Source organism: Equus asinus, chromosome 3 (assembly GCF_041296235.1).
Source record: "Equus asinus isolate D_3611 breed Donkey chromosome 3, EquAss-T2T_v2, whole genome shotgun sequence".
NCBI classification, from domain to species: Eukaryota; Metazoa; Chordata; class Mammalia; order Perissodactyla; family Equidae; genus Equus; species Equus asinus.
This window is the reverse complement of record NC_091792.1, coordinates 118,420,950-118,443,094: the sequence shown is the minus strand read 5'-3', so window position 1 is coordinate 118,443,094 and position 22,145 is coordinate 118,420,950. Positions and strand designations below refer to the sequence as shown.

At 42.6% G+C, this 22,145-nt stretch overlaps 1 protein-coding gene across 1 annotated transcript in view; it reads right to left on the bottom strand.

The window, feature by feature from the left end:
• The window catches only part of HOPX (HOP homeobox), a 114,384-nt gene extending 92,667 nt beyond the window's left edge, over positions 1-21,717 (bottom strand). Inside the window, exon 1 of the mRNA XM_070505789.1 lies at positions 21,556-21,717. The gene's annotated coding sequence lies outside the window, so the exon portion shown is untranslated. The remainder of the gene's footprint in view (positions 1-21,555) is intronic.
• Between the last annotated feature and the right edge of the window lie 428 nt (positions 21,718-22,145).

Here is a 22,145-nt window from a genome sequence, read left to right as displayed (position 1 = left end):
AGTAGTGGAACCAAAAGTCAAATCTAAGCCTGTCTGACTTGAAAGCCTATGAATTCCACTTTCCGGTTTGAATAGGGTGGGATAAAGGTAGCATTTCTCTTCTACTCTTCATTGAAATCAGCCAAAGGCAACAAAGAGATAGAGAAACAAAGACGTGAAATTCTTTTTCCTAGAAAGTAGGAGATATCTAAAACTCCAGGTACCCAATTAGCTGGAAGGGCTGCCAAAAGCCGTAAAGATGAAGAATGGGACATGTGGGAGCAAGAAGAGAAAAGAAGCTACAGCAAGTGTCTGGGTATCTCAGAAAGAGCTGAGTGCAATTCTTGAAATCAAGAGGCAAACATAACTCCTTTGTTTACAATATTGGGACAAGTGTGCACCTGCTGGTACCAAGAATTTTCTGGAAACTCATATCAAAAGACAAAAGCAAGCCTTCCAAGGAACCAGAGACTAGCCATGTTTGCAAGAAACTGTCTCTGTGGCAGCACAGAAGAGTCTGGGTTGTAAAATCTTTACAGCTGCTCATCTTCATTGCTTAGGGAGAAACAAAAGCTAACAAACTCACTTAAAACCTCCAAATCAAGAAAAATTACAGCTAGCCTAACCCTTTTCCGACACAAACCTTCTGTAAATAGCTTGTCAAGGAAAAAATCATCTCCCACAATGATGAATAATATAAAAGAAACCAGCACAGGAAACTATACAAGATACAAGAAAAAAAAAAGTGAAAAAGAGCAGGAACCAAATGGTAGACAAAGAATGCACTGGAATAATTTTGCTATGTGATCAAATGTTTCATCATGAGTTTTTAAAACTTAATGAAGCAATTGCCTCTATGCGAGAACACAGAGCTAACAATGCTAAAACTCAGGAAGGACACAGTGAGATGACGGGATGAAAGGACCTGGCAGAGCTGAGATGTCAGTGGAAACCCAGAAACGAAGCTCATGCATTCCTCTACATGAAGGAAGTCCTGGGAGAACACAAAGAGGATGACAATGACCAATGCAAACAGTAGATTTCTCTTACACCCGGAGCATGGTTGGAGGGGAAATTTGGGGCTCCATGAGCTCATTTCCAGAAATCCACGGTGGTCTGCTATAGCTTTTGTCCAGCTTTAGGGCTAACTCTGACTACAACTTTCAACAGATATCTTGTATTCATGGAGCTCAAAGTTAAAAACAATAGATTGTGTCGAATTCTCTTTTCGCTGCCAAACTGTTGCATGGGGAATTTAAGAGAATCATACCAATGAATGATTACTGTAGGTAACTATTGAGGGAATTCTTAAATCCCTTTACACACATACACACACACACATACAAAAGATAGATAGATACTCACATACATCTTATATATATTGTAAACTTATACATATTGAAAAATGCATAGGCCCAGGCCTTTCCCACCAGAGACTACAAATAATTCCACATTTCCCTCTCATTGCCAAATTACACTAGCTTAAGCCCTCATTTAGCTCACTTTTAGGAAATCTCATTTTTTACCATGTTTTCCATACCAAACATCCCTGAAATTCCTGGAAAATGATTACTTGCTTCCAAAATCCATCCCGGTTGTTCCACACCTCCTTATCAGTGCATCTCTGAGCCATCCTGGGCCTCCATTTGCTCTCCCAGATCCGTCCCCTGGAGGGTCCTGAAATGCCCTCCTTCTGGTCGCTGCACTTTCCCCCCCGAACTGCTTCAGCCCAACCAGGCACAGACCCCGCCCTTATTTCTACAGAGTGCTACCTGTAACCAAGCTGTAATGTTTAACGAAGATTTTTCTGGAATGTGGTGGTTAACAGGAGGGAATTATTACACAGCCCTAAAATCTTCACAGGCCTAGAAACTTCCACAGTAGTCCCCTGTGGAGCATAGCTTTGCTTAGACCTCAGCCTGCAATGACATAGTGAGGCCACGAAACCTCATTTCTCTCCTGGTCCCAGGAGTAAAACTTGGGTACATTTTCTCTTCTGAGAGTTCAGGCCCAAGTAGAGGAAGGCACTGCCCACTCACACCTGTGGAAAGCCGCCTTCCAGGAGCCTTGTCTCATGTTCTAGGACCCACCTTTTCCCAGAATGATGGACAGCAGAAATGTCCCATTCCTGACCAACAGGGCTAACCTTGCCCCAACTAGGCAAACAGCTTCTCAAGAGGTCCAGGTAATTCTGTGTTCTATGGGATCACAGTCTAGCACCAGGTCAGGCACAGCAAACCCAATCCAGTTTATTTTTTTAGAATCTCCTTCCTTGCAAGAGAACAGCTCTCCAGCTATTTTCAGTGTCTTGTGTCTTGATCTCCTATCTGTTTGCACACAATACACATGTACACTTTTACCAAAAATAAGAAATAATATACTGTCTATACCTTACACATTATCATTCAAGGCAGTTTCTTGGAGCCACAAATATCCAATCCATCCATTCTAGAAGAAGATGTGGTGGCCAGACTCGGAAGATAGTCCCCAAAGAACCATACCTCCTGGTATTAAATCCTTGTGTAGTCCTCTCTAACACAAAATCTAGGCTAGTCTACTGACCCATGTATCCAATAGAACATGGCAGAAGTGACACTGTCCCAGATCTAGCCCTAATCCTAAAGAAGGCCTGGCAGCTTCTACTTTGGAACATTTGGGAGCCCTGAGCAGTCATGGAAGAAGTCAGGCTGCCCTACTAAAGAGACCACATGGAGGGAGAGGTCATGCAGATGGAGGTACAGACTTCCAGTCATCTCTCCCAAGGCTCCAGACATGTGAATGATACCATCTTGAACATTCCAGCCAGGCCACTACTGGACTGCAGCTGCTTGAGTGGCCCCAAACCACTACGTTTTGTAGTGTATTGTTATGCAACTATAGATAATTGAAACAGAGCCTGTTGTCCTACATGAAATTCCCAGAAAAAAAGGATGGTTTACCCAAAAGGCAAACTTTCTACCTCCCATCTCTTATCTGCTTGAAGTTGTAAAATGGTATTTGTTTCCCTTTTGATATTTCAAATATGTTAGGGCCAGTTTATAGTGAAGGTTCAAGCTCAAAGTACCATCACTCTCTTATCCCCTTAGCAGTCTCTGTGTAGCTCACGGCCATCACAGGCGTTTAGGCCTGAAATTAGGGCACAGGAAGATCTCTTTCCTCCTTCCATGCCTAACTCCAAGGGTCATGGCCTTTCTCTATTAGGGTAAGTGAGTTAGTTAAATAAAACAGATCTACTTATGAAAGAGCATGCATTACATTAAAAGTTTTGCAAGTATGAAAAAGAAAAAACCACACATAAGAACTTTGAAAATATTAAGCTAGAGATATGGGTATGGAATGAAACGCAAAAGTAGTAGAGGAGTTTAATGTACAACCAGATTTAAACTAAAATGTTGTTCTAATTTGACCTTAAACGTGGCATTTAGTATAAGGAAAGTCCATCTTGATCACTGCCTGAGGGAATCATCACTGGGGCAATGGCTACACCATGCGGCTGTCATAACTAAAACACGTTCTTGAAATGTATAGGACGAGAATACTATTTTATCTCTGCTTACCCAAATAGACACATGTATAACCAATTCCTAATTACTCAAAAGCAATAGCAAGGGTATATCACATGTCACTGATAAACGGTATTATGTCTGTTAGCCCCCTCTCCTCATCCCCAGGTCCCTTATCTTGGTCTTCGTAATGGCCTTCTACTTCTGGCCCACAATTACAAGGTCTATAGCAAGACAATTTATATCTATTCAATCATCCATTCATTCAACAAATATTCAATGAGTACTTACCTAGGACAGATACTCTTCAAAACACTCAAAACAAAGTGAAAACTCAATTCTGGCTGCCTTATCTCCGCTGCAACAAGTACAGAACATTTTGTAGTTTACAAAGTATGTTACCTCCTCTGGTGTATTTAATTGGTCACCAAACACTTAAACCTCTCAAAGAAGATGAGGCTAATTCCACCCACCCATCTCTAACTTGGTAGGGTTTGTTTTCATAACTTCAGCACCATTTAATGAGGGTTATTGTGGTCTGAATTATTCCAGACATAAAGAATGAGAGTGACATCTCTGAAGAGAGAGGCCTAATAGAAGTTTCTTATCGATAAGTGGTCACAAATGTAGGTGATGGTGTCATTGCAAAATCACCCTTTATAAATAATACAATGCCCTTGAAAACTAAGTGCACCTCTGAATAATAGAAATGATGCAATCTGACATAGCGAAATAAATGAACAATGTGCTATGATAACAAGTGCCTTATAAATACCTATTTATATCATATTAAACTAGGGTGGAAAATGGGGAAAATAAAAAGCTACACTCACAGATGTCTCTCCCAAGTTCCTGAGTAATTCTCAGAATTTTCCTGACAAGGTGGTCAGTTTTATGCTCCATGTCTTAGGACAATGTCCACATTTCCTTAGGTGGACCTGCTAAATTATTGAATAAGCCCAGGCAAATAATACTACTAAATATTTTATTACACAAAGAAAAGCATTTTGAACACGTGGCAATATTTTCTAAAAATATGTGAATTCTAGGAGCAGCAGGGCTAAAAAACAAAAATATTCAGAAGACAGTATGAATTTCTCATATTTAAAATGTGGACATTATCATCGTATTTGCTAAAATTTGGTTGTATGTTTCCATATTTGAAAAATAATTTGAACACATTTGATATGGGTGGCTAAATGATAGTGGTCATTTGAAACTTGTTCCTCAGAGGCTATATCTAGGGGTCAAGAAACTTAAGATCTAGTTTGTTTTTCAGTCCAGAATGAAGTTAACAAATGTTGAAAGCTATTAATTTTACAGATCATGGAAAAATGATGAGAAAGAAAATGAGAACGCCCTGTTTTCCTACAACTTCAAAGAATCCTATAGACATAACTTCATTCATCTAAGAAAACAACCCTGCTAATTATATTATATATAATTATATTATTACATATAATAAGCTAATCTCATAGTTACCTGTTTTATGGAAAGAGAATTCAGGTCTTGGGAGAAGAATTGTGTAAAAGTGAAAAAACCAGAAAGAAACCCCTAGATCGGGGCCGGCCCCATAACCAAGTGGTTGAGTTCACGTGCTCCACTTTGGCGGCCTGGAGTTTCGCTGGTTCAGATCCTGGGTGTGGACATGGCACTGCTCATCAGGCCATGCTGGAGCAGAGTCTCACATAGCACACCCAGAAGAACCTACAACTAGAATATACAACGATATACTGGGGCGCCTTGGGGAGAAGAGAAAAAAAAGAAAATATTGTCAACAGATGTTAGCTCAGGTGCCAATCTTTAAGAAAAAAAAAGAAACCCCTAGATCTTCTAACTCTTTTGCTCAGTCTATACCCTCCTTGTAAGCTGAGATGCCTTTTCCTCCTAGTCTAGCTGGTTCAGTGGATCGTGAGCTCCCCGGTAGTGAGAATATACCTTCTTCATCTCCCCTGGTTTCATGTCACCACTTGTACATAATTCTCTCCCTATCTTTCTGGTCACTTCTCAGTCTTTTTGTAGGCTCCTCTTCTACTAGATACCTCCTAAGTCTTGCAGCTATTGGTCCCTCCTTGGCCCTTTTTCCTTTCAATGCTATTCATTCGCCCTGGGTAAATTTTCCTTTCCCATCTCTTCACCTGCCAACCATGCTCAGATGAGTTTCAACTTTAATCTCCAATACCAACCTCTCTCCTGAACTCCAGATCTATGTGTCCAACTGTCCACTGAGTGTTTCCTGGAGTTCAGCATATCCAAAGCTGAGCTCCTCATCTTTCCCTGAAGACCTGCTCTTCCTCATTTCCCCCTATCTCAATGGCTGTAATATTCATCCACTTGAACACTGAAACCAGAAAATCGGGAATCATCCAAGACTCCTTTCTCCCCCACACTCCCTATATCCAAACAATCAAGTCCTGGCCATCAGCCCCCCAAATCTCAGATCTCCCTTCACTTCTCCATTCCTATTGTTGCTGCCTTCTCTTCTTCGAATTTTCATTGCTACTTTCATGGACAAAAGACCAGCCTCCTTCACTGATCTCCCTGACCTCAGACACAGCTCCTGGTCACCCATCCACCACAATGCCCCCTAAGCAGCTCTGTACATCAAGCCTCTGTTAACCTTCAATGGATCCCCATCCAGAACGATATAACATGGTCCCTCTCTACCTAAACTGCCTTATCTTACACCAATATCATACTCTTATAAATCCTTCCTTGTTGCATTTTATGATCTGGAAATACCAAACTCTTTGTAACTCCCCACATATGATAGACCTCTCTGCCTTTGCACGGTCATTTTCTCTCTGCCCTACGCTGATATCTAGCTGGCAATGCCTACAAGCTCTTCAAGTCCTGGTTCAAGCATTCCCTCCTCTGTGAAAGCCTTCCCTGACTCTTCAAGGCCAGGTTTTGTCCCTCCTCCATGCCCATTGCACCATCCACCCACTACTATTTGATCATTGACAGCATAGAGTGTGAGGCAGGATCATATTTTAATATATTAAATTATATTATTTTTTTCTTTGATAGCAGGCTATAACTTGCAGATAGGAAAGTGCACAGATCTTAGAGTGTGCAGCTCAGTGAATTTTTGCATGTGCACCACTGCAGCACTGCTATCCAGCACCACTGCAGGCTCCCTTATGCCCCCTCCCACCCAGATAATAGTCCCTAAAGGAAATCACTAATCTTTTATTACCATAGATTCATTTGGCCTGCTTTTGAACTTCATATAAATGGAAGCCTATAAAATCATATCTTTATATGTCTGGTTCCTTTTACTCAACCCTGTGTCTTGAAGTTTTATCTCTGTTGTTATAGGTAGATGGTTTTTTTAATTGCTGAGTAGTAAGTAGCCCATTATGGGACCACCATAACTTATCAGTTCCACCGTTGACAGGCATTAAGACTTTTCCAGGTTTGGTTTTTTTACTATTATGAATAATACTGCTATGAAAATTTTTGCACCTATCTTTTGGTGAATCTAAAGATTCAGTTGATATAGACCCAAGAGTGGAATTGGTCATTCATGAAATATGCTTATGCTTAGATTTAGTAGAAAATAACAAGTAATTTTCCAATTTACACTTCCAAAAGCAATATAGATAGAAAGAGAGAGAGAGAAACAGATATGATGTAGAGAGATATCACATCTCTATCTATCTATCTTTGTGTCTATCTATCTGATAGCCACAGTTGTTCCACATCGTCAGCAACTCATTATTGTCAGTTTCAGTCTTTTTGATTTTAGTTCTTCTACTGGGGGTGTTAGTGGATCTCATGGTGGTTATCTAGCATTTTCTATTCCCAGGATCCCCTGCCACCTCCACCCTTCTCCCATCTGGGCAGTAGTGAGAATATTCTGTATTCACTATCCTCAGCACAGGTTTGGTAGAGCAGAAAGGCAGACAAGAAAGGGTAGAATCAACTCCTAGATTTTTGGTTTAAGAATAGATTATGAAACTCATGCCAGAGGCAGTAGCTTGATAGGAAATGTTTTTAGTCTCAAAAGCCTTTCTTTTGAGCATCAGCATCTTGATTTTGAGTTATCAGAAGCTAAAATCCCAAAGAATTTAAGACAGTAAGACATTTCTATCATCAATAAATTTGGAAGACTGCGTGCTCATGTAAGACTGAGGTTTTCCCACTCTAGAGGAGGTAAAGATCCTCTGTACAGCAAGCCAATTCTGATGAGTGTCCTGCTCCAGACCAAGCCTGAGGGTGGAGTGAGGGAAAAGATAGAACCTCCAAGTTGGTTGGGGTCTCCCAGGGGAGAGGGAACCTGTTCCTAAAGAGGTTCCTAAACATCTAGCATGGGATGGGCACAGAATATAGATGGCTTGACAGTGTATTCAAGCCAAGAGAACCTGAGACAGCCCAACTGACTTTCCCAGAGCCTTAGGGTCAGTTGAATAAGACCCAAACATTTCCCGCACCCTGGGAGAGGTGCAAAGGGAACTGAGAGAGCAGATGAGCCTGAGGAAGTCTTATGATTAGAAAGAGGAAATATAGCATTAGATAATTGCCTGGACCTTCTGACCAACGATCTGATGAGAAAATAAAATCACCTCAGGAGGTTCTAGCGGGAAAGATAAAGAACAACCAAGAACCAGGCAGAATGTGGCCATTGAGTCCCAGACACCAAATAGTCTTCCCCTCCTCCTCCTCAGAATGCCCTGACACAGCCCTCAGAATGGAGATGCAACACTAGAGTGAAGGGGAGAGAGACAAGAGTCTGACTGGCTGAGAAAGCCCGATTGATTAAGGTTACATTTCTGCCATCAGGTACAATGGGGACTCAAGGTAAATGTTAAGTTTAGTTATAGCAAAAATTAGAAAAGTTTTGTTTCTTGCACACTCTAGAACACATACTGAAATTTGTTTGGGCTATATATTAGTCTGGGTTCCCCAGAGAAACAAAACCAATAGGATATATATAAAGACATTTACTATAAGGAATTGCCTATGTGATTATGGAGGCTGAGAAGTCTAAGATCTGCAGTTGGCAAGCTGGAGACCCGGGAGAGCCAATAGTAACGGTATAGTTCCAGTGTGAGTCTGAAGACCTGAGAACCAGGAGAGCAGAGAGTGTAAGTTCCAGTCCGAGCCGAAGTCTGAGGCAAGAGAAGACCAATATTTGAGCTGAAAGACAGTGAGGCAGAGAGAGGGCAAATTCTCCTCCATCTGCCTTTTGTTCTATTTGGGCTCTTATTCTATTTTCAGTGGATTGGATGAGGCCCACCCACATTGGGGAGGCTTTACTCATCTACCAATTAAAATGTTAATATCATCCAGAAATATCCTCACAGACCCAAAAATCATTTTTAACCAAATATCTGAGCATCCCATGGCCCAGTCAAGTTGACACATAAAATTAACCATCACAGGCTATAATAATCTTTGCCTATTCACATGTCTGTCTACCCGCTAGACTATACTCTCCTTGTGGTAAAGACCATGTCTTTTCATCTCTGATACACCAACACTTATTACAGGGCCTGAAATACAGAGTGTCTCAATATATGTTCAATAGTTTCATCCAGTTGATGCCTAGCCAAGCTTCATATTCAATGGTGACAAAACACTCTGGGTGGGGTAAGCTAAGCCATGAGCCCAATCCATTTAGCCAGGGCTTCATATGTGTTCTGGACAGAGGAGATGATGAGGGTAATGGGGAGGCAGCCTGTAGAAAATCCCAGAAGACACCTTTGTTCAATAATCACTGGAAATTATAAGGTTACAAGATCACAGACAACTCCTTTAAAGGCTGAGGAATCAATGCAGGATCTAACCCAAAACAAAGTCAGGCATTTATGCCCCAAAGCCTGAAGACAGAGCTGGTTTTAACATAGGTGGAATATATCTTTGCCTCCATGGTGTCATTTCAGGGACCCAAGCAGCTCCCTGCAAGCCCTTCTCATCTGCTCCTGCTGGGTGATGCCTGATACTCTGTTGTCAATGCTCCATTCCTTTCACCTGAGATTTTGATCCTTGCTAAAACGGAGGCACATTTGGGAGAAATAACATTTTAAGTTGTTAACACTTGGGGTGACCAAAGAAACTGAGGAATTTTTTTTTAAGAGGTGTTAATGTAGGGAGGAAGAGAGGAACAAATACCTGGAGATTGGGAAGGGGACTCCCTGGGTAGAGAAAAGAAACAGAATAGAGAAGCCTGGGGTGTAGATTCTTTGTGGACTCTGCAGTTCTGCCTAGAACCTATTGCACCTGTACAAGAACAGGATCTAGTTCTGGATCTCGGAAGTCTGGAGGAAGAGAACAGAGATGCCTTCCGCTCCCACTCTCCCATCCTCACAGTAGTCACTGGCACTGTGGGAATTGTCCTGGCCTGCTTGGCAGGGATTTTCTGTCTTGGATTATTTGGTGATTTTCTAAGGAAGAAGAGAGCTGAGTTGAACTACAGAAGAAGTAAACTCTGGGGCTTGTGCCAACTCACCAAATTGTCTCCTGGGCTTATGATACAGAGAACTATGTCACTATGAGACTGTAATACATGTAAGTTGGCTTGAAGAAATTGGATGCATTCTCCCTATTGCCAAGAGCAATGACAAAAGATAGATATGCTGGAGCCAAATGGAGCGTGTGGAGGCAAGCAACTTTGAGGCTTGGGTTTTCTTTCTGATGAGAAGATACTGCTGAACTAATCTAATTACTACAGGAAGCAGCTCTCACTCTCCAAAGCAAAGATACAGTGATGGCTCTGGCAAGACTATGACAGGGAGGATCTGAAGGTATGTCCTAGAACGTTCTGGAAAGATTGACTACCAGAGCAACCCATTCTTCTCCTCATTTAATCAGTTTTCTCAAAGGGGCTGAAGAGGATCTGTTTCACTCCAAGTTCATCTCAGCTGTGCTTCTGTCTGAGTTATTGAACAAGTTACGCACTCCCTTGGTGTAGCTTAGAAACAAATGTATAGTCATTGATTGTAATTTAGATCTCTTTGGAAACCCAGCACCTCAGAATGAAATGGAGTCAGGAGGAAGATTGAAGTGATGTAACTTCCTACTTCTACTTCCTTTATGACCTTCACCCTTTCTGTCAATGGCTCTGCCAACTTCTCAGCCTCTCGGTTAACATGGTAAAGTAAGCTCTTGCCAAGAGCTAAGAAATGCTTATTGATTCTTCATGGGGAAAACTCCATCACTAGTTCATCTCAATATAGGGTGAGCAAGACTTTAGTCTTCAAGCCAGAGCGTGAAATGCAATAGGTAAGCATGCCCCCAGGAATTCCCCTTGCAAGTTTTCACAGGGGGAGAAACTAGACTGGGGTGAAATGTCCCTTCACTGTGCCCAAGAGACAACTGCAGGTAGAAGAATAAATAGGTATGTAAGAATAAACCCACACTAATGTCTAGACTGAAAAAAATATTTTAGAAAAAATCAAGAGTCATTTATAATGCTGGGATTGGCATCTTCGAAACAGGATAATGAAAATATCAGCAGTTCCCCTCAAAGATCACAGATTACCATCAGGGTTCTCCAGAGAAACAGAAGCAATAAAAATAGATATAGATAAAGTTAGGTACAGATACAGATACAGGTATAGATTTGTGGAGATTTCTTATGAGGAATTGGTACACGTGATTACGGAGGCTAAGTCCCAGATCTGCCATCTGCAAGCTGGAAACCCAGGAAAGCCAGTGGCATAATTTAGTCTGAGTCCAAAGGCCTGAGAACCGAGGGAGCCGATGGTGTAAACCCCAGTCCATGAGCAGGAGAAGATGAAATGAGATGTCCCAGCTCAATCAGTGAGGCAGGAAAAAAAAAAAAAGAGTAAATTCCTCCTTCCTCTGCCTTTTGTCCTGTTCAGGCCCTCAGTGGATTGGATGATGCTCATCTCATCCAGAAACAGCGCCGCTGACACACACAGAAACAGTGCTTAATCTCGGCACTCTTTGGCCAGTCAAATGGACATATAAAATTAACCATCACCATTACAATCTTTAGATGTGTCATACACACGTGTATGATTAACAAGTGAGAGTTTGTCTTGTTATTTTTTTTAGTTTAGCACCTGGAAATGTTTAGCTGTTTCCTTCTTCACTTAGGATTACGTGGTGACTGTTACAAAATATTTCACCAAACATGTCTTTACCATCTTTAAATTTGGATTTAATTTACAAACATTTTCATTTAAACAACAACTGGGGATATTTTTCAAGTGAAGGCAAGTTGCACGGGTAAGGAAGGAGGAAAGGAAATGAAATGTGAAGGGAAATCCCCCCTCCCCACATCACTGTGGTCCATGTTCACCAGTTGCCCCTCCCTACCCCTCCCCTGCTCTTCTCTTGCTTCTAAAACTATCCAAGACCATCTGGCCATGTTCACTCCAGGGTGGAAACACATTTATAGTGAATGTCCCTCGTGGTCACTCCTCTTATGATCTCCGCTCCTGAGGAAGTGCATGCAGATGGAATGGGCCCGAGTCAGCCTCCTTTCTCCAGCCTTCCTGTTCCCTCGCCTCTGTCCCTGCACAGGGACCCCAGAGACCAGGGAATCTCTGCCAGTTCCCTCTCCATTCCTACAGGTGACAGAGACAGCTAGATGTCTACCCACAGCTATTTTTCCCTTCTTCCTCACTAATAAAACCTTTATTTCACTGCAACTGTCAATATGTTCAGTTCAGTAAATATGGTCAGTTACTTTTCCCAGGCTCCTGAGTGGACAGGAGTGGGAAGTGGCAAAGTTTTGGATGACGAGATGGAAGCAGAAGTTGTTGAGTAGGACATCTGCAAAGCTCCTCATAAGGAGGCAACGGTTCCCCCAGCAGGCCCCTTAATCCTTTCTCCTTCCCTTTCTTTGCCTATGCATATTAAGCACAAACACACAACAAGACTACATCTTTGACAAGGGTATACATATATGTATTCAAGAGCACATCTCAAGTGCATCAGAATGGGATGCCTGCAGTGGGAAGGCAACGGGAAGGGGTGGCTAGTGTGGATGGGAAAAAATAAATTTAAAAAAAGAGAGAGAAAGGCTCTGCACAGACTGTTGATGAGAATGTTTTCTGAAATAGGTGCTTTTTAAGTCTTTTTTTTTTAAGATTTTATTTTTCCTTCTTTTTCCCCAAAGCCCCCCAGTACATAGCAGTACACCCCAGTTGTGGGTCCCTCCAGCTGTGGCACGCGGGACACTGCTTCAGCGTGGCGCAACGAGCAGTGCCATGTTGGTGCCCAGGATCCAAACCGTCGAAACCCTGGGGTGCAGAAGCAGAGCACGCGAACCCAACCACTCGGCCAAGGGGACAGCTCCTGAAAGAGGTGCTTTTTAACTCAACTCTCTGCAGCTGGTGTCTTGAAGAACTGGCAGAGAGGGGAGAGGAGGAAGACAAAGGAAAACCGGTACAAAAAGTTATTGTCAATAACTGCATGCAACTCTGCGGTCTGACACATGGAAAAACTTCATCTGGCAGCAACTGACTCAGAACCATGACAACTCTCGCAGCCTCAAATCTTCCCAGTCTTGCCAGAGTCGGACTTCACTCCTGGGAGCTCTCACGTCTAGTGGTCCAGCAGCCAGGGCTCTGTGGATGACTGAGGCGCATCCTCTGCTTTCAGTACCTTTCCCTGCAGATGTGAACAAGAACCCCACGGTGCTCCTGCCGGAAGGACGCGGGCTGCTGGCCAGTCCTTATATCTCAAATCCAAACACTGGATTCTCTTTCCAGATACTCCGTCCTGGGCCTGGGCCCCCACCCAGCTTCAGGGCCTTGATCCGTCTTTACACAGCCGTCCCTTTGAGGACTCAATAGACCTAACTTCCTGTTTAGCTTCTGTTCTCCCTGGAGGCAGACTGCTGACCACCTTCTTCCTCTAAGCAGAGGTGCATAAAATTAAATGCTAAGTAAAACCTCTGTGCTGTGAACGAGGTTTTAGACTGAGGAGCCTTGCAACAGAAGCCTAAGGAGGAGTGTGGCAGGCTGTCGTGTTGGTAACCCGAAGGAGCCATGGCTCCTGGCATTCATACGCTGTGTACTTCCCTCTCCTTGGCTCTCCATGGCCCTGTGATCTGCTTTAACCAACAGAATGAGGCAAAAGTGATGCTGGGCCAGTTCACGGGCTAGAACCTATGAAGGCCTGGAAGCTTCTGCTTTCACACTCCGCACTCTGTGGGAAGCCAGCTGCCCTGTAGAAAGGTCAACTACCCTGGGAGCCCATGCTGTGCGGGAGCCTACAGAAAGTCCCAGGGTGGTTGGTTATCTAACATTAGATAACCAAAACAAAGAGCTAGCATACTGCATTAAACTTAGGGTTAGGGAGTAGAACGATCTGGAAAGAGAAAGATTTAGGGGAAAAGGTAATACTGCTTCCCATGAGGGAAAGAAAGTGGTTTTTTGACAATCTTCCTACCCATGTTTAAGAGAACGTGTGCTACGGCAGAACTTCGTGGCAACACTAACTTTATCTCACTGCACTTCTCCTCGGTCTCCCTCGATCGCCTCCTCCTCTTACTCTGCCATTCCTTGTCCGGGACTTGCCTCGTGCTTCTCATACTCCCATGGCTTTACCTGTGCTATACCATCCACCTGTAATGTCATGCCTCTTCATCTCTGTGTATCAAAATCCCACCAGTTCTTCTGAACTGTTGTAAGGTAGAACCACTTTGATAAAGTTTCCCATGAATGGCGGCCAGCCCCATGGCCCAGTGGGTAAGTTCATGTGCTCTGCTTCAGTCGCCTGAGGTTTCGCCGGTTTGGATCCTGGGTGCAGACCCACACAGTGCTCATCAAGCCATGCTGAGGCGGCATCCCACATAGCACAACCAGAAGGACCTACAACTAAAACGTACAACTATGTACTGGGGGGTTTTGGGGAGAAGAAGAAGAAAAAAAAAAGGAAGATGATTTGTAACAGATGTTAGCTCAGGTGCCAAACTTTAAAAAAAAAAACTTTCCCATGAATACCCTAGCTTAAATGAGGGCTCTGAACTCCATTCCCGTAGCAATTCTAGAGTGGAAAATTGAGTTGGCCATTAGCCACTTTGTAGCATCATTTCCCTTATTGTCTCGAACTGATTTGTAAACATATTTTGATTTAACTTTATGCTTATTTCTTTTTCCCTGAATCAGATTGTAGCTTATCAAGACAGAAACATATGTGTGTCCCCTCAATAGAAAGTCAGTAAATAGCTGTAGATTTCTACTATACTTCCCATTTATCTCCAATCCAAGAGGCCCAATAGTTATATTTTCTGGGGTTTTTTTGGTATAAAGCCTGAAATAGTGATTTGCAACATGCTTTTTTTTTTCCTGAAGAAAATTCACCCTGAGCTAACATCTGTTGCCAATCTATGCCTTTTTGCTTGAGGAAGATTGGCCCTGAGCTAACATCTGTGTCATTCTTCCTCTATTTTTTGTGTGGGTTGCCACCACAGCATGGCAGCCAGCAAGTCGTGTAGGTCCGTACCCAGGAACCAAACCCAGGCTGCCGAAGCGGAGCATGCCAAACTTAACCACTAGGCCACAGGGCCAGCCCCGCAACATGCATTTTTGAATTTATTTTTTATTGAGATAAAGTTGACACATAACATATCAGTCTTATATTTTATTTTTAAAGCTTCCATTTCCTATCAAAATTCTTGCAATGATTTTAAACTTTTGCCAGAGACTGAGGGGGTTCCTGGGAGGTGAGGCTTCTAGTTTTGAAACTGAGAAAGTCTCATGCAAACCAGGATAAGTTGGCCACCCTACTTCTACAAGTTATTGCTACACCCAATTCACACGGTGCCCCACCCAAGGTTTCAACTGCAGAAACTGCAGAATGGTTGCCCAATCCTGAGTTCACATAAATTGCTCCTGCACCCTACAAAGTTTAAGCAGGTGGTCTCCTAAACAAGTTTCACTCTCATTTAAATTTGATAGGAAGGCTTTTGAAAACCATTTGTGGTAATTATACGTTAGCATCTTGGAGGGTTGTTTTCATAGTAGCAGCTATAAAAAGGAAGGATAAAAACTTGTTGGATTTTCTCCAGCATGGTTCTACAGAGGGAAGTTATTTATGACAAGCACATGTCATCCAGCCCCCAGAGAGTTTATCATATTCCATCACACTGCAAAGTCCAGCACTTCACTCAGAACTTCGCTATAGCATTTATGACACTGTATTGTAATTTGCTTCTTTACACGTCACTCTTTACCTCCTCTCAGTACTGGGAGCTTCTCAAAGGCAAAGACTGGTGTATTCATATGACAACATTGATAAAACATATATGATGTGCCAAATAGTGTTCTCTGCTTTTTACGAATATTAACTCATTTAATTCTCATCTCTTTCTGATCAGTGCAATTTTTCATTCCCATTTTATAGATGAGGAAACTGAGGCACACAGTGTTAAGTAACTTGCTAAGCTGGTAAGTGACAGAGTTGGAATTTGAATCCAGGCACTCTGATCAGAATGTGTTTCAACCACCACACAATCTTGCCTAGTCCTGTTTACTGCTGTATCCACAGCAACTAGCCCTGTTCCTGGCATGAGACTCAATCAATACTTATTAAAGAATGAATAAATGAATGACTCCCATACGGAAGACAATCATACATCCAGGATATTCTTGGGCAGTTCTAATTTTAAATTTCTGTCACGTTTTCAAATCATGTATTAAACCATGAATCAGATGATGCATCTGGATTTAGGGGTCAGAAACTGTGGCACAGTTTTCATAAGATTATCAATTCCATTTTCTCTGATTCTATGTTCAAAGTGAGCCTTCTTAGTCCAATAAGTCTTGAAGCCAGGAATGGGGTGCCCCGGATAATGGGCTTCAAATACCAGACATTGGAAAAATATCAAGTTTTCTTGGTTAATTTATAATGTGATGAAGTTTGCAGCTGGAAGAATCCTGAAAATATCCATTATGTATGGTTTTGTAAGGGTTTGAGTCAAACAAAGGATTTGAGAGAGGGCATAAGAAAGAGTCTTCTTAGACCTGTTATCATTAGATGTAAAAACCCTTGGAAAATCTTAGAAGGGTTACCTAGCCAGGAATGCACCTTGTTAAGATATTATCTTATGAAAGGGGCTGCTATCTTGCGTTACGATTGGGTCTCCAGAATATTTTCAGCTAAGGACTCCCAGGTTGAGAAAATTATCCACAGTAGTGCGTCCCAAAGTATGATCCCTGACCAGCAGCATCAGCATCTCCAAGGAACTGATTAGAAATAGAAATTCTTGGGGCCAGCCCAGTGGCGCAGGGGTTAAGTGAGCACATTCCGCTTTGGCGGCCCGGGGTTCGCCGGTTTGGATCCTGGGTGCGGACATGGCACTGCTTGGGAAAGCCATGCTGTGGTAGACGTCCCACATATAAAGTAGAGGAAGATGGGCACGGATGTTAGCCCAGGGCCAGCCTTCCTCAGCAAAAAGAGGAGGATTGGCAGCAGTTAGCTCAGGGCTAATCTTCCTCAAAAAAAAAAAAAAGAAAGAAATACAAATTCTTGTGCCCACTCTGACCTACTGAATCAGACTCTGGGGGTGGCGTCCAGTACCTTGTGTGTTCACCAGCCCTCCAGGTCATCCTCCAGGCGATGCAGGCAAGAGTTTAAGAATCACAGATCTATAATAACTGTTTGGTTTGTTTTTAACTTTCTTTAAAAAAAAAAAAAAGAGATGATTTGCGAGTAAGTGAACTGATACTGTGAAATGAACTAAATGCAGGATTGTTGAATTAGTAACTTAAACATATTTCCACACTCATATGTGACAAGTGTGATGCAAGTTTCAGCAATCCCCATAGTGTTGAGGGGGTGTTAGTGCCCCATTTAATCAGAGCCTGCAGCAAAAGCTGTCCATCTGTTTTAACGGGCTCTATTACTTCATGTCACCCCACAAGTGGAAAAGGGTCCCCAAGACAGAGCTGGTGGCTCCTGTAACTCAGATCTTTTTTTCTTTCCTTTTCACCATGGCCCTCCTCTTCCCAGGCACACATGCTGTCTCTGATCGGACCAGAGGCTAAGGTGGACAAGACCAGCCGCCTCTAGAACACAGTTCCCTCAGAACACCTCAAGTCCGGATGCTCAGTCCAGCTGGCTCTACTAGAAGGTCCTACTGTCTCTTCCTTCCGTCCTTTCTTTAGGGGTCACAGTCCATAAGTCCAATTTCTACATGTCTGAATTGCAACTCTGGATTGGATTCCACTTTTTTCCCACAGGGTTTCTGGACCCCACGTGAAGCAAGATGAATGTTTGAACATCTGTATTAATCAGTATCCCTGAACATGGTGAAATGGTTTAAAAGCTCTCAGAATATCCTCTAGCAGTGAAAAGACTGACCTGTCTAAACTTCGTAGAAGTACTGGAGAGGATGGTGTTGCCTAACCTCACACACCAGCCTCAACTGCTCTGCCAGACATATCCATCCATCCATGCATCTATCCAAAAACACCCATAGGGACATGCATATCCAGGTGCTTTAAATCCTTTCTGGAATAAGGCAGAACATATATATATATTTTTTTTAAAGATTTTATTTTTTCCTTTTTCTCCCCAAAGCCCCCCAGTACATAGTTGTGTATTCTTCGTTGTGGGTTCTTCTAGTTGTGGCACGTGGGACACCGCCCCAGCGTGGTTTGATGAGCAGTGCCATGTCCACGCCCAGGATTCGAACTAACGAAACACTGGGCTGCCTGCAGCGGAGCGCGCGAACTTAACCACTCGGCCACGGGGCCAGCCCCTGAACATATATATTTTTTAAACTACATATGTATAAATGTGTCTGAGTATGCAAAAAACCCAAAAACTATAAAATATGAAACTCAAAAAATATGATTTTTAGATACTATAAAATATGACTGTTCGTCACTAAGGAATAGATGAAATCTTAGTTGGGTGAAGCTAATGTAAATATTTCCGTCTTGGTCCAATATGGACCTACCCCTCACTCCCCATTTTCTATCAACTCAGTCTGCATTTTTTGCTAATACTCTTCAGTGGCTGCCTCAATCTTCTTTGGAAGGAACAATTCAAGACTTCTAGGCTCACCACTGAAAATTTTTTCTTTTAAAGATTTTATTTTTTTCTTTTTCTCCCCAAAGCCCCCCGGTACATAGTTGTATGTTTTTAGCTGTGGGTCCTCCTAGTCGTGGCATGTGGGATGCCGCCTCAGCATGGCCTGATGAGTGGTGCCATGTCCACGCCCAGGATTCGAACCGGGGAAACTGCCGAAGCAGAGCTCGCAAACTTAACCACTTGGCCATGGCGCAGGCCCCTCACCACTGAAAACTTTGACTCTCTGCAGTAGGTCAAACGTCAGACCGAGAACAGAATTGACTATACCTTCACGGCCTTAATACAGCTGTTATCATTTATTAGGAGCTTTGTTTGTTTTCAAGGTCTTTCTGTAACGTGCCAGCTGCAGCTGCCACTCTCTTAAAATGACTTCGCTCTTTCCGTATGATTTTTGCTCTGCTTTTATATTATAGGGGTCATGTAGGCTGGCTTTTGCGTAGGAAGAGAATAAATTCAAGATAGTTCTTCAAACACCACCAAAGAACCTGGAAAGTCTCCTCCAGTGGGCAGAAGACATTGACGTAATTGTTATTTTCTGAGTGACACTATCAAACTCCCCTTGGTGGTAGCTGCTCAACATTTTTCCATTAACAATTTCAGGCCCACTGTGTGTGGGCTTCCCTTGGCTCAGAGATGGGAGAATATTTGTGTGCAAGGCTTGATGAATGAGCTATTTGGAGATGAATAGTTACCCATCTAGGGAGGTCCGAAAACATTCTACTACTGTAAAGTAATTGTTTTGTAGATCAGATACTCTGATTTCTTACTTCTGCCATTAATATAGTATTAGGTAAAGAGCTGGAGACAAAATTGTGATGTACAACAAACTTGACCATGATAGTTCCTCTCCTTAGGCCCTTATCATCCATAGTTTCTTGGTTCCTAGAACGCTGACCATGGGGATATTACACTATCAACTCATTCAGATGACACTGCTAAGACAGGGGTGCCAAATAGGCTTCAACAGACGTGCCAACTTTGATTAGCCTGTATAGGCTGCCAGTGACACTGTGTTTGGGATTCTAACTCTAGACTCTATGAGAAAGTGTGCTCTGATAGATTATTAACATCTGCCATAGACCGGGAGTGTGCCAGGGAACTTGCCTAGAATTTGCCATCCCTGTGTTAAGAAATTAATAAATTACCTTTTTATGGGATATTTGCACATTAAAAGAAGAATGTGAAGAAGATAACAGTTTATTAAAACTGTAACTGATGACAAATGGAGGTTCAGATATTTGTAGAAAGCCAGTGGGATATATATTTTAGGGAAGCCATAAAAAGAGAGAGGAAGGTAGAAGGAAGCTCTGTTCCAAAAGAGAGAATCAGTTGAAAGGGTGCAGAGAAACTGCTAACCCTAGCCTTACAAACTACCATTTTATTTTGGTTAAATGTATAAAATGCGTCCAAGGTGCTGTGATTTGTTTTGCTGTGAATATGGTTTCCATCTAACGACGATTTTCCATGCTTCACATTACACCCCTGGGTCTTTCGCTTATTTTATCCTCTTTTGTCTAGGATACGAGCCAAGAAGCCTGAGAAGGTGGGCTTATAGAAGGCACAGAACGTCCTGTATGTAGTTTCCTACTGGACCAAGCATTCTTGGCACTCAAAAAATAAGAAACCACCGAAGTGCTGCCACCTACTTGGAGACCAACTTTTTTCCCCAACAAGGTCTAAGTAAGAAGGTCCTCACTCAGCAGCACTCAGAACACCAAATCCTTTTGGTCCCTTAGTTTTTTATGTTCAAAATGGGAAATGGGGGGCTGGCCCGGTGGCGCAGCGGTTAAGTTCGCACGTTCCGCTTGGGCAGCCCGGGGTTTGCTGGTTCAGATCCCAGGTGCAGACCTACGCACCACTTGTCAAGCCGTGCTGTGGCAGGTGTCCCACATATAAAGTAGAGGAAGATGGGCACAGATGTTGGCTCAGGGCCAATCTTCCTCAGCAAAAAGAGAAGGACTTGTGGCAGATGTTAGCTCATGGCTAATCTTCCTCAAAAAAAAAAAAAAAAACCAAAACAAAGGGAAACGGAAGCCACTAATCCACCCCAGAGAGAGGAAGCAATGGTGGTCTAGTAAAAGGATTTCCTTAACAGAGTTAGGTATTTTGAGAGCACGATGATAAAAAAATTAAAAAGAAAACAGATTTGGAGTCAGAAGACCTGCTGTGCCCTAGTTGACTGTGAACAAGCTCCCTTAACCTATTTCAGACTGTTTCCTAAACCATAAAATAGAGAGGATATAATCCCCAATTTACAACACAATCATTCCTGGTTGACAATCAAAAAAAAAAGCCATCATGGATTAAATTCTGATTTCCTGTAGGCACAATGCTATTTCCTAGCAGAAAACTTATAAAATTTCGCACAAAAAGTACAACAAAAAAAATTCCAAATATATTTACAAGCATTTATTAAGTTTGTAAAACCACACAGCCCTAAAAACTACGTAGCAAACGCTCCTTTTGAGATTTTTTTCTGCATGACTTAGATATGTTGCAGCTAATCAAAATATACGGTTTATGAGGACAACTTTTCCTAATAAATTACCCTATGGGAAACAAAAGGATTCTTCACTCCTCCAAAGACTTCCAGACTACATCGAAAATTAGGGTCATCTGTCTCAAATATTCACTGCCCCTGTCACGTCCATGGAAGTCTCCGAAAGTCTTTGAGTGGTAAATGCGTCTATAGCACCTCCTTTCTCTTCCTTTTCAGAAAGGAATTCGTTGCTCAATAACCAAGATTCTAAAACTTCCATGCTGCCCACATCTGAACCTTTAACCAGCAGCTTAGTCCATGTTGCCAGGCCAAAGCAATGTCCTTGGCACTTGGTCCCAGCCATTCTTTGGTTCTTTATACTAGCTTTGGTGTTGATGATGGAGTTCTTATTTGCAGTAATAAAGGTCATTAAAGTGAGGGTCGAAAGTCAAAGCATTTTAAATCATAGATGAAAAATATACATGAAAGTGCCTTATAAAAGACTTGGTAAACCGTAAATAGCCCAGCAAACATTGGATGTTATGCATTATCTGAAGTAATGCATATGCTCACCAGGGCAGAAGTTTCAGTCGGGATGAAAGACCATGAACCAGAGGAGGACAGGGAGGCAGCAAAGCTGGAGAAGAAAGGTTGGAAGCTTCCTCATAAACTCGCCCACCACGGCGCAGAGGTCTCCTCTTCAGCTGATGTCTGGTCCCTGTGTCAGAGCTGTTTGCTCTGGTCAGCTAAGCTTGAACGCTCCTCCTTCGGCAGCTTTTCAAATTCCACTTTTCCGGCCACAGTCTGAGAACATTTCCCTAATTCCCACTCCAGAGGGTAAAACCGTTTCTATTTGTCTTTATTTCCCATCTTTTTCACTTAGGTCCTTGACCCCACTTTAGCCCCAACTGGACCACTCGTTAGGTTTTATTCACAGATGTGGCTCTTCAAAGAATCAAAGCATAAGAGCCTCGAAGAAGCAGTTTGCAAGTGAAACGTGACTCTCCCAGGTCAGTGGTGATGAATTAAGAGACACATCCCTAAGCCGCCAGAGGCAATTCCCAGGAAGCCACTGCCCCCTCGTGTCTCAGCGCTGGCCAGGAATTACTCCCTGAAGGAGAACATTTGGCAAAAGTCTGTAACAGATTATTGGTGAGCCAGTT